This window comes from Aquarana catesbeiana, linkage group LG02, assembly GCF_042186555.1.
Source record: "Aquarana catesbeiana isolate 2022-GZ linkage group LG02, ASM4218655v1, whole genome shotgun sequence".
In the NCBI taxonomy this organism is placed as follows: domain Eukaryota; kingdom Metazoa; phylum Chordata; class Amphibia; order Anura; family Ranidae; genus Aquarana; species Aquarana catesbeiana.
In genome coordinates this window covers 460400891-460412813 of record NC_133325.1, presented here as the reverse complement: position 1 = coordinate 460412813, position 11923 = coordinate 460400891, and positions in this window count along the sequence as shown.

Below are 11923 nucleotides of genomic sequence, written 5' to 3'. Positions count from 1 at the left end.
TTGGCTCACATTCATAAAAATGAATTAGTCTTGGATCACCAGCTACCAAGCACCTGATGCTGATGTAACCGATTGATTTTTCTATGGATGTGGGATCCCTTGAAGACTGCATATGGTGAGTAACTATCCTATTATGCTGAGTGACTATCCTATTCCTCCTCAATTTTCATGATGATAGCGTCTATGAATATTTTCGGGTCAGGGCACCACCACCACTACCTAAGGCCCAATTTTTCTGCCCCTGTTTAACAGGGGCACGTAATTACAATTTTTATTCAAATATTTAACAGCAGGGCTCGTTCATGCCCTCAACAAGAGTATCTGGGAGGGGTTGCAGTGTTGTGGCACCACCACCACCGCCTAAAGCCCAATTTTTCTGCCCCTGTTTAACAGGGGCATGTAATTACAATTTTTGATCTAATATTTTACAGCAGGGCCCGTTCCTGCGCCCACCAAGAGTATCTGTGAGGGGTTACAGTGTTGTGGCACCACCACCACCACCGCCTAAGGCCCAATTTTTCTGCCCCTGTTTAACAAGGGCATGTAATTACAATTCTTGATATAGTATTTCACAGCATGGCCCGTTCCAGCACCCACCAAGAGTAACTGTGAGTGCTTACAGTGTTCTGGTACCACCAACACCTAATGCTCAATTTTCCGCAGAGTGTATTGGGTAGGCCATATAGTATATACAGGCGGTCCCCTATTTTCAAACATCCTACTTACAAATGACTCCTACTTACAAATGGAGGGAGACAACAGGAAGTGTGAGGAGATCTACCCATAGGAAGGGAAATTCTCTCCTGTAAGAGTTAATATGAGAAAAAGGTGTCTCCACTGATGCTTTATCACTAATCCTTGATTCCCTAATAACTCAAATTTTTCAAAATCCAATTGTCATTGGGACAGAAAGTGAGGTGAAATCTTCTGAACAGGGGCACAGACAGCAAAACAAATGTTACAGGGGTGATGATAACCCTTCCCTATGTTATCCAAAAAGCTTAAAAATAGATTTTTTGGCTGGAGCTACACTTACAAAATGTACCTGTTCCAAATTACAAACAGATTCAACTTAAGAACAAACCTACAGTCTCTATCTTGTTTGTAACCCGGGGACCACCTGTATACTGCTGCTGTTCAGAGTATATAGGGCCTGGGGGCGGGGTTCACCTTAATATCCTTACCAGACCCAAAGGGCCCGGCAACGGGCTGGGGGGGGCGGGGAACATTACATTACAGCCCCAAGCAAATTTAACCACTTGGCGTCCGCGCTATTGCCGAATGATGGCCACGGCGCGCGCCTGAATTTCCAGGAGGCCGTCATATGACAGCCTCCCCTTTGCACGCTCCCTGCGCACGCCGATCCCGGCCCCTTACCACGTGATCAGCTGTCAGCCAATGACAGCTGATCACATGATGTAAACAAAACTCGGTAATCTTTTTTTTTTTTCCTCATGCTGACAGCGCAAGGAGAAAAAAAAGCCGATCACCGGCTTATGTGCAAGGGACATCGGTCCCGAAGAGGAATAGGAAATTCTGCCTCATCTGTGCCCACCAGTACCCCCTGCCAGTGCCACCTGCCATTGCCACCTGCCAGTGCCCCCAGTTCCCACCAGTGCCACCTATCAATGCCCATGAGTGCCACCTAGCATCTCTGCCTATCAGTGTAACCAACCAGTGCCGATCAGTGCCCATCACTGCCTCCTATCAGTGCCCATCAGTGCCGCCTCATCAGCATACATCAATGAAGGACAAAAATTACCTGTTTGCAAAATTTTATAACAAAATATAAAAATATATAATTTTTTTTTTTTAAATTCTGTCTTTTTACATTTTTTTTAACAAAAAATGTAAACCACAGAGGTGATCAAATACCACCAAAAAAAGCTCTATTTGTGGGAAAAAAAATGATATAAATGTATTTGGGTACAGTGTTTTATGACCGCGCAATTGTCATTCAAAATGCATCAGCGCTGAAAGCTGAAAATTGGTCTGGACAGGAGGGGGGTTTAAGTACCCAGTAAGCAAGTAGTTAAATTACTTTTTTTCCTTTAAAAATGTCATTTTGTGAAGGGACTAAACACAGGAAAAATGCGCCACTTTACAGGCATACTATAGACACCCCCCAGGCATGATATTTAAAGGAATATTTCACTTTTATTGTTTCACTTTAAGCATTATTAAAATCACTGCTAAAAACGGCCATTTTTAAAACTTTTTTGCATTGATTCATGTCCCCTGGGGCAGGACCCGGGTCCCCAAACACTTTTTATGACAATAACTTACATATTAGCCTTTAAAATTAGCACTTTTGATTTTTCACGTTCGAGTCCCATAGACTTTAACGGGGTACTAGTGTTCGCACAAATTCATGTTCTGCCGTGAACCAAACCGGGTGGGTGTTTGGCTCATTCCTAATTAATATGATGGATTCATACATGCACTGTATTTGGGATGGCATCTTCATCTGGAAATATTTAAATTATTGTCTTCTATAGCAGCTAAGTGAGGCACGTGAACCTCAATATACAGTCCCTGACAAAAGTCTTGTCGCTTCTCTATTTTGTAGAAACTCCTGCTATTAACCTGACTTTTAATTAATCAATTGGTGTTAGAAATAGCTCATATAAAAAGCTTAAGCCCTCCCAAATGATGTTTAATGCACTGAAATAAATTAGTTTCACTGAAAAAAGATTTATCATTTAATCAAGACAGGTCAAATTTTGGCAAGACAAAAGTTTTGTCGCCTATACAGAAATTGAACAACTTTACTGAAAATCCAAAAATATGTCAGCAAATTAAGTAGTGGTGCTGTGAGATCCAAATTTAATATCTTGTATGACTTCCATGAGCTTGAAGGACAGCATCCATGTGGTTTGGCAAGGATTCATACAATTTATTGATGAAGTCATCAGGAATAGCAAAGAAAACAGTCTTGCATACCTCCCAGAGTTCATCAATATTCTTTGGTTTCGTCTTCCATGCTTCATCTTTCATCCTACACCACATATGCTCAATGATGTTCATGTCTGGTGACTGGGCTGGCCAATCCTGGAGCATCTTGATCTTCTTTGCCTTAAGGAACTATGATGTGGAGATGGAAGTATGCGATGGAGCACCATCCTGCAGCAAAATTTGGCCTTTTTTATGGTTGGGAATATAAGAGGTAGCTAAGATTTCTTGGTATTTTAGACTATTGATGTTGCCTTCCACCCTGCAGATCCCTCGCACACCCCCATACTGGATGTAACCCCAGACCATGATTTTGCCTCCACCAAACTTCACTGTTTTCTGGGTAAATCTCGGCTCCATGCGGGTTCCAGTAGGTCTCCTGCAATATTTGCGGCGACTGTGGTGTAATTCAACAGAAGATTCATCTGAAAAAACCACCTTCTGCCACTTTTCCAGAGTCCATCCTTTTAGCAGGCTGTGGCCCTTGGCAAATGCCACACGGTTTTTCAATTGTCTTTTGTTTAGTGCTGGCTTATGGGCACTGATTCGACCATGGAGGCTATTTCGAGACAGAATCCGACAAACTGTTCTGGTTGACACAGGGACTTCAGGTGACCAGGTCTCGTGGAGCTCTGCTGCAGTGGAAAATGGGCTGGCCTTGGATTTTCGAGCCAACAAACGGTCCTCTTGAGCGGTTGTCTTGCGGGGTCGGCCTGACCTGGCCTTGTCCAAAATGTCTCCAGTCTCTTCAAATCTCTTTTTTATCCTCTGAACTGGATGCTGAGACACATTGAAGGTGTCTGCCACATCAGCAGTGGATCTGGTCTTCAGCCTCTTGATAATCAACACTTTAGTCTCGGGGTGAATCTTAGGCATGTTTGCAGAGGTCTAGTTGCAGTTGAGAAGGTCTAGTGTACTGATGTTCTTTTTATACACACCTGAGATCTAATTGATCCATTATTAGTCCATTTGCTAAAATCATTTAAGTTCATTTTTTTTCCTCATTAATGTACACACAGCAACCCATATTGACAAAAAACACAGAATTGTTGACATTTTTGCAGATTTATTAAAAAGGAAAAACTGAAATACCACATGGTCCTAAGTATTTAGACCCTTTGCTGTGACACTCATATATTTAACTCAGGTGCTGTCCATTTCTTCTGATCATCATTGGGATGGTTCTACCAGCTGTGTTTGATTATACTGATTGGACTTGATTAGGAAAGCCACACACCTGTCTATATAAGACCTTACAGCTCACAGTGCATGTCAGAGCAAATGAGAATCATGAGGTCAAAGGAACTGCCTGAAGAGCTCAGAGACAGAATTGTGGCAAGGCACAGATTTGGCCAAGGTTACAAAACAATTTCTGCTGCACTTAAGGTTCCTAAGAGCACAGTGACCTCCATAATCCTTAAATGGAAGACGTTTGGGATGACCAGAACCCTTCCTAGAGCTGGCCGTCCGGCCAAACTGAGCTATCGGGGGAGAAGAGCCTTGGTGAGAGAGGTAAAGAAGAACCCAAAGATCACTGTGCCTGAGCTCCAGAGATGCAGTCGGGAGATGGGAGAAAGTTGCAGAAAGTCAACCATCACTGCAGCCCTCCACCAGTCGAGGCTTTATAGAAGAGTGGCCCGACGGAAGCCTCTCCTCAGTGCAAGACACATGAAAGCCCGCATGGAGTTTGCTAAAAAACACCTGAAGGACTCCAAGATTGTGAGAAATAAAATTCTCTGGTCTAATGAGACCAAGATAGAACTTTTTGGCCTTAATTCTAAGCGGTATGTGTGGAGAAAACCAGGCACTGCTCATCACCTGTCCAATACAGTCAAAACAGTGAAGCATGGTGGTGGCTGCATCATGCTGTGGGGGTGTTTTTCAGCTGCAGGGACAGGACGACTGGTTGCAATTGAGGCAAAGATGAATACGGCCAAGTACAGGGATATCCTGGACGAAAACCTTCTCCAGAGTGCTCAGGACCTCAGACTGGGCTGAAGGTTTATCTTCCAACAAGACAATGACCCTAAGCACAGTGGCTTCACAACAACTCCGTGACTGTTCTTGAATGGCCCAGCCAGAGCCCTGACTTAAACCCAATTGAGCATCTCTGAAGAGACATAAAAATGGCTGTCCACCAACGTTTACCATCCAACCTGACAGAACTGGAGAGGATCTGCAAGGAGGAATGGCAGAGGATCCCCAAATCCAGGTGTGAAAAACTTGTTGCATCTTTCCCAAAAAGACTCATGGCTGTATTAGATCAAAAGGGTGCTTCTACTAAATACTGAGCAAAGGGTCTGAATACTTAGGACCATGTGATATTTCAGTTTTTCTTTTTTTAATAAATCTGCAAAAATGTCAACAATTCTGTGTTTTTCTGTCAATATAGGGTGCTGTGTGTACAGCACCCTATAAAAAAAATGAACTTAAATGATTTTAGCAAAGGGCTGCAATATAACAAAGAGTGAAAAATTTAAGGGGGTCTGAATACTTTCTGTCCCCACTGTATATGTATACTGTGTATATATACAGTGCTCAGCATAGAAGAGTCCACCCCTTTTGAAAAGTAAGATTTTAATCAATATCTCAATGAATACAAGAACAATTTCCAAATGTTGACAAAACTGAGTTTTATAGAACATTTGTTTAGCTCCTTTACATGAAAGTAAGGTTCATAATATAACTTATGTAGCACCCTCTAGGTAGGTAGGTGCTAGAGGTAGGATTTTTGTAGAGAGGTAAATTTAGACAGGCCTGGCTGGCAGTCAGGCCTGTTTGTTTTCATTCTGGGCTGGGTGGGGCTCAGGGTAGCAGCTGGTGACTCACAGGCAGTATTACTGAGAATATTCTGAAAAGAGAGGAGGAGAGGAGAGGTGGAGCTGCCTGGTGTATTATAAGGAGCCTTGACCAATCCCCAACTTGGAGTGGCAGGGGGCAGGCCTCCTTAAATATCCAGGGTTTCCCAGCTGGGCGGGAGTTGTCGGGTGGAGAAGAGCTGGAGTGAGAGAGTGTGGAGGCTGTCGGGGCCTTTGAGGGAGCTCCCCAGTATGGGGGGGGTGACCTTGGGCCTGAGCTCGGGTGTAGTCGGGACCACCTTCAAGAACGCATGAAGAGGTCCTGGAATGGGGGCACAAGAGAAAGCAAAGAGAGGAAAATTGGAGAGAGCACTGCTAACAGACTCCAGGAAGGACAACTGGTCGAAGCCAAGAAGACTGGTGAGTGAGGCACAGTCTGGAGGACTGGGGAGGCACGCCTGAGAGGACTGGGAGCATGCAGTCTAAGATGGGTGCAGAACCAGAAGAGTGGACTGTGGTAAATGAGGCAGTGGAGAGAGGCTGCTGCAGCCAGGAGGGCTGGCAGGGCCTAAAGATGGCTTACTGGGCTCAGTAGCCGTGTTTAGGACAGCTAGTACCAGAGACTCTCTATTTGCTACACCATAGGGGCCCGCGGTCTCTGCCTGCAGAGGGCAATTGCTAAATGCCAGTGTCAGGCTGTCAGGTCACCTTGAGGCTAGGTGACAGATGCACTCTGTAGGAGTCAGAAGTGCACCGCTAGGTAGTGGACCCTAGGACTGACTGCTGCGGATTGAACCCTGGGAGGTTCAGGAAGCAGGCCTACTGGATCACTGACACAGATCCCACTGGGAGCTAGAGCATAGATTCCCCAGGGCGCAGAGTCTAAGAGCCAGCAGGTGTTCACCAGAGCCTCTAGTGGTGAGGATGGACTGCGCTGCAGTCTGGCTCCAGGTCGCGGCCCCCAGGGTCTCACAGCTCACGCTCACGGTAGACTACAGGAGAAGAGGAAGGAGGCAGCAGGATGGAACAACAAGGAAAGTAAGGGACAAGCCAAGGTCGGGGCCACAAGCAGACAAGGACAACAGAGTTCACGCCAAGGTTCAGGGTCACAGCAAACAGGGATGGTCGGGGACACGCCAAAGGTCAGGGTCACGAGCAGACAGGAATAGTTAAGAACAGGCCAAAGTCGGTAACTGGAATCAGATGTAGGAAACACAGCAAGTACACACGAAAGCTAACACACAATGGTTGATCAGCACTGCTGGCTTGCAGTGCACAGGAATATATAGGCTTCCCTGATAGGGCCTGGGGTGGGGCCATGCTTAGAGGAGAGGTTATAAAACCAGTCAGGTGAGAGGCAGCTGGTCTTTAGAGATGAACGCATGGAGACAGGTAAGCTGACAGAAAACTCTATTGCATAACCATAACACAGGCCTAATTACTTTGTGCTAGCTGTGCCTGGAGGATTAGAGAGGAAGCAATATGCTGAAGGAGAAAGACCTGAAGACTAGAGAGGAAGCAATGTACTGGAGGAGAAAGAACTGAAGATTAGAGAGGAAGTGATGTGCAGGAGGAGAAATAGAGAGTATATACTGGACTGTATATAGTTGTCCCAAGCAAGTTCTACTAATTCTACTGGACATCCCATATTTCTCTTACCCCATCCAAGTTCAATCCCCTCAATAAAATAAAAAAAAACAAAGCATGTGGATTGTTCTATGTCTCTGAGTGTTTGAGAAGTGAATGCCAGGGCAGGGCATGGTGACAGGCAATCCAACATTTCAGCAGCCTCTATGGGGGTACTGCTAATCTTAGATTACAAAACCTTCAGTTTTACTCAAATTAGTTGACGCAAAAATGAATGCACCTCACACAAAAACTACTACATCTAGTATTTTGTATGACCTCCATGATTTGTAAGGACAGCATCAGGTCTTCTAGGAGTGGAATGAACAAGTTGGCGACATATTGCAACATCTATCTTTTTCCATTCTTCAAGAACTACCTCTTTTAGAGTGTGGATGCTGGATGGGGAGTGATGCTCAACTTGTCTTTTCAAAATTCCCTATAGGTGTTCGATTAGGTTCAGATCAGGAGACATACATGGCCACTGAATCACTTTCACCCTGTTTTTCTTCAGAAATGCAAAAGTGGCCTTAGATGTGTGTTTTGGATCATTGTTATTATGGTGGAAAAGTGCACGATGATCAAGGGCACGGAGTGATGGTAGCATCTTTTCTTTCAATATAGAGCAGTACTCCCATGCATGGCCTGGATGTCTCTGTGAGATGGTTGCAGTTCCATTTTTGTTAAATTTTTGTATCACTTTTGCTACAGTATTCTGACTGATGGGTAAAGCTTTGCTGATCTTGTTGTAGACTTCACCTTTCTTGTGTAAATAAATTTGTTAAAAAAAAAACTTTTTTGTGTGTGCAAATGAACAAATCTTGGGTGCAATCAATGGCCTGCATTTGTGGGATTATTTTGTAGTTTAGTGTCCCAAAGAAAATGTTGATTCTGAAAGGAAAGTAAAGGTTTTCTGACAAATCTGTGTACTCATTTATGCTGAGTAGGGATGAGCCGTTTGGTTCGCACCAGAACTTGCGAACAGGCAAAAAATTTGTGCGAACACCGTTAAAGTCTATGGGACATGAACATGAAATATTCCTTTAAATATTGTGCCTGGGGGTGTCCTTAGTCTGCTTGTAAAGTAGCACATCTTTCCCGTGCTTAGAACAGTACCACAGCAAAACTGTCATTTAAAAACTGCTTGGGGCTGTAATGTATTGTCGGGTCCCGGCAATATACATAAAAATTTTTTTTAAAAAGTCATGGGTTCCCCCCTAGTCCATTACCAGGCCCTTTGGGTCTGGTATAAATATTAAGGGGAACCCGGCACCAAAATTTAAAAAAAAATTGCGCGTGGGTCCCCCCAAAATCCATACCAGGCCCTTCAGGTCTGGTATGGATATGAAGGGGAACCCTGCACCAAATTTTGTTTTTAAAATGGCATGGGGGTCCCCCCAAAATCCATACCAGGCCCTTCAGGTCTGGTATGGATTTTAAGGGGAACCCCGAGCCACAATTAAAAAAAAAATGGCATGGGTTCCCCCCCAAAATCCATACCAGACCCTTATCCAAGCACACAACCTGGCAGGCCGCAGGAGAAGGGGGGCAAGAGCGCCCCCCTCCTGAACCATACCAGGCCACATGCCCTCAACATGGGGAGGGTGTTTTGGGGTCCCCCCAAAACACCTTGTCCCCATATTGATGGGGACAAGGGCCTCTTCCCCACAACCCTTGCCCGGTGGTTGTGGGGGTCTGCGGACGGGAAAGCCTATGTAAATGTAATCCAATGAGGAGGAAACTGTAGTAGTCAAGGCAAGAGATGACCAGAGAGTAAATTGGAAGCTTAGTGGTGTCATTGGTTAGGAAGGAGCGTATTTTGGAGATGTTGCGGAGGTTGAGATGGCAAGCTTTGGACAGTGATTGGATGTGGTGCTGAAAGGAGGGTTCAGAGTTCAGGATTACACCCTCTGGCATGGGGGGACGAGTTGATGGTTGTGTCATTAATCTTGATGGAGAAGTCAGGGAAAGGGCACGTAGAGTAGGAAATATTATGAGCCCAGATTTGGATAGATTGAGTTTGAGGAAGTGGTGTGACAGCCAGACTGATATGTCAGTCAGTAAATTAGTAATGCGTGAAGAGACTGATGTTGTGAGTTTAGGGGTAGAGAGAAAGATTTGGGTGTCATCAGTGTAGAAATAATACTGAAAGCCCTGGCAGAGCATCAGCTGAACGAGGGAGGGGGTGTAGACTGAGAATAGGAGAGGTCCAAGAACAGAACCTTGGGAGATCCCGACAGAGAAAGGAAGAAGAGAGGGGGAAGTAGAATTGTAAGTGACACTGAAGGTGAGTGGGATAGGTAGGAGGAGAACCAATGAAGAATACAGTCATGGAGACCAAATGAGTATTTTGTTTGCAGAGGAGGATGGGGTGTTGAACCGTAATCAAAGGCAGCCAAAAGGTCCAGAAGTAGGAGTACAGAATAATGTTCATTGATTTTAGCTGTAAATTGTTAGTTTTAGAAGAGCAGTTTCTGTGGAGTGTTGAGGGTGAAACCCAGACTGAAGGGGATCAAGAACGGTATTCTTAATGAGACCAGGCATTCAAGGAGTTTGGAAGAAAAGGGGAGCAAGGAGATGGGGGTGACTAGTGCATGTTTTAAAGAGTTGGGGAATATGCCAGAAGAGAGGGAGAGATTGCAGATATGAGTTAGAGAGTATAAAAAGAGTCAGTGGGTGACCATAGTATTTGAGAGGGAACAGGGGGCAGGTGGCTAGGTGGCCATTGGAAAAAAATTAGCAACCTTGTCTATAGTAGTGGGGTTGAATGAGGGAAGTGTTGAGTGTACCCGTGGACATGGGGTGTTAAGTGGGGAGATATCTGTACAGTGGAGAACTTATCACAAATTGTATCAATCTTATTTTTGAAGGGATTGGCGATCTCCTGGGCAGTGAGCGAGTCAGTGGGTGAAGGCAGTAGAAGATGAAGTAGAGCTTTAAAGCTAGAGAAAAGTTGACGGGAACTGGATGAGAAGTTGTTAATGAGAGTGATAAAATAGATCTGCTTGGCATTGTGGAGACAAGAGTTATATTTTTGGAGGGCAGATTTATATTGGTAGTCTATTGAAGTCTTTCTGAGACCTAGTCTTATACCACAAATGCTCAAGAGCGTGGCTATGTTTTTTGAGACTTCTAATGTTATCTATTTGCCAGGGTTGTAGATGTTGGGGCCTGATTCTGTATGTAGTGAGGGGGTAAACTCATCCAGGGCAAAGGACAGGGATCTATTGTAGAGAAAAGTGGCTAGAGTGGGGCAAGACAGGGTGAGATTTTGTCATAGAGGTAGTCAGTAGCAGAATAGAGAAGAGAAGGGTTAAAGTGGCATAGGTTTCTACAGGTAATTGTTAGGCTGCTGGGGGGAATGGTGGTGGAAGACAGCGAGAGAGCAAAACTAATAAGGTGTTGATCAGTGAGAGGAAAGGGATTGTTGGAGGGCTTGCATGTAGTGCATAGGTAGGAGAACACAATGTCGAGGGTACAAAATATTTTACAGTGCACACGTACAAGAATGACATTTCCTGCAGGGCTATTTAAAAACACCCGAACGTATTCAAAAAAATAGGGGGGTTTGGTCACACTATATGTGCATAGGATGTATCCCCTTCAGTTCTCCCACATAGAGGAGTTTAGCTCCCATGGTTGAGACAAAGGATCTTCCATTCTATTACTAGAGTAGGACCCACTAATTCGGGGTACTTTGTCACAGTAAGTGGGCTTAGCACTATATGACCATATAGTGTGACCAAACCCCTGTATTTTTTGAATATGTTCAGGTGTTTTTAACTAGCCCTGCAGGAAATGTCATTCTTGTATGTGTGCGCTGTAAAATATTTTGTACTGTTTTTTTAGCAGCACCATCTTGAATTTAAACGCATTGTATGGTGTGCCCCCCAAATATGTTCTTGTGTAGCACTAACTCACGGTGGAGCTGCTGGTTTAAATGGGTCTGTTACCTTCACTTTGCTTCCCCCTGTTTCACCGGCACCGGTCTAGGGGTTCCGTTGAGTTTACTACTAGACGACACACGCACCAACACTGGAGTACGTTTTCAATGCTTTATTGAACAGTCAAACTTTAGGAAGTAGCAGGAAAGAGACGGAAAAGGAAACCTTCAGGAGAAACTCAAATATCTTCTTACAAGATCTTAGCGACAAATGTCCCGGTAGAATTCAGATAATTATGTGGAATGTGTTCCCCTCATGGGACGCACTCTTTGCTCGTCTGGATAGGCCTCTCTCACCGGTCTAGCAGCCAGTACGCAGCACAAATCTAAAGTCTCTGCCACAGACTTATTTGGGGGGGGTAAATCTGCACGATCCTCTGCCACAGGATGTATCAGATCTTCTGCAGTGAACAGTCAGTCACAGTGCCTGAACCTTTAAGCCGAACCGCCGACACTATGCTGTATAATTACTTCTTTTGGATACGTCCTGCAACCGAGTCACCAGGCCCCTTTATAGACCAGCACGCTGCGTGATCTCTCCAAGACGGGTCCTTACCTGGGATCTCCTCGGCTGTCCAGCTTCGTCACACAGGACCGACAGCTC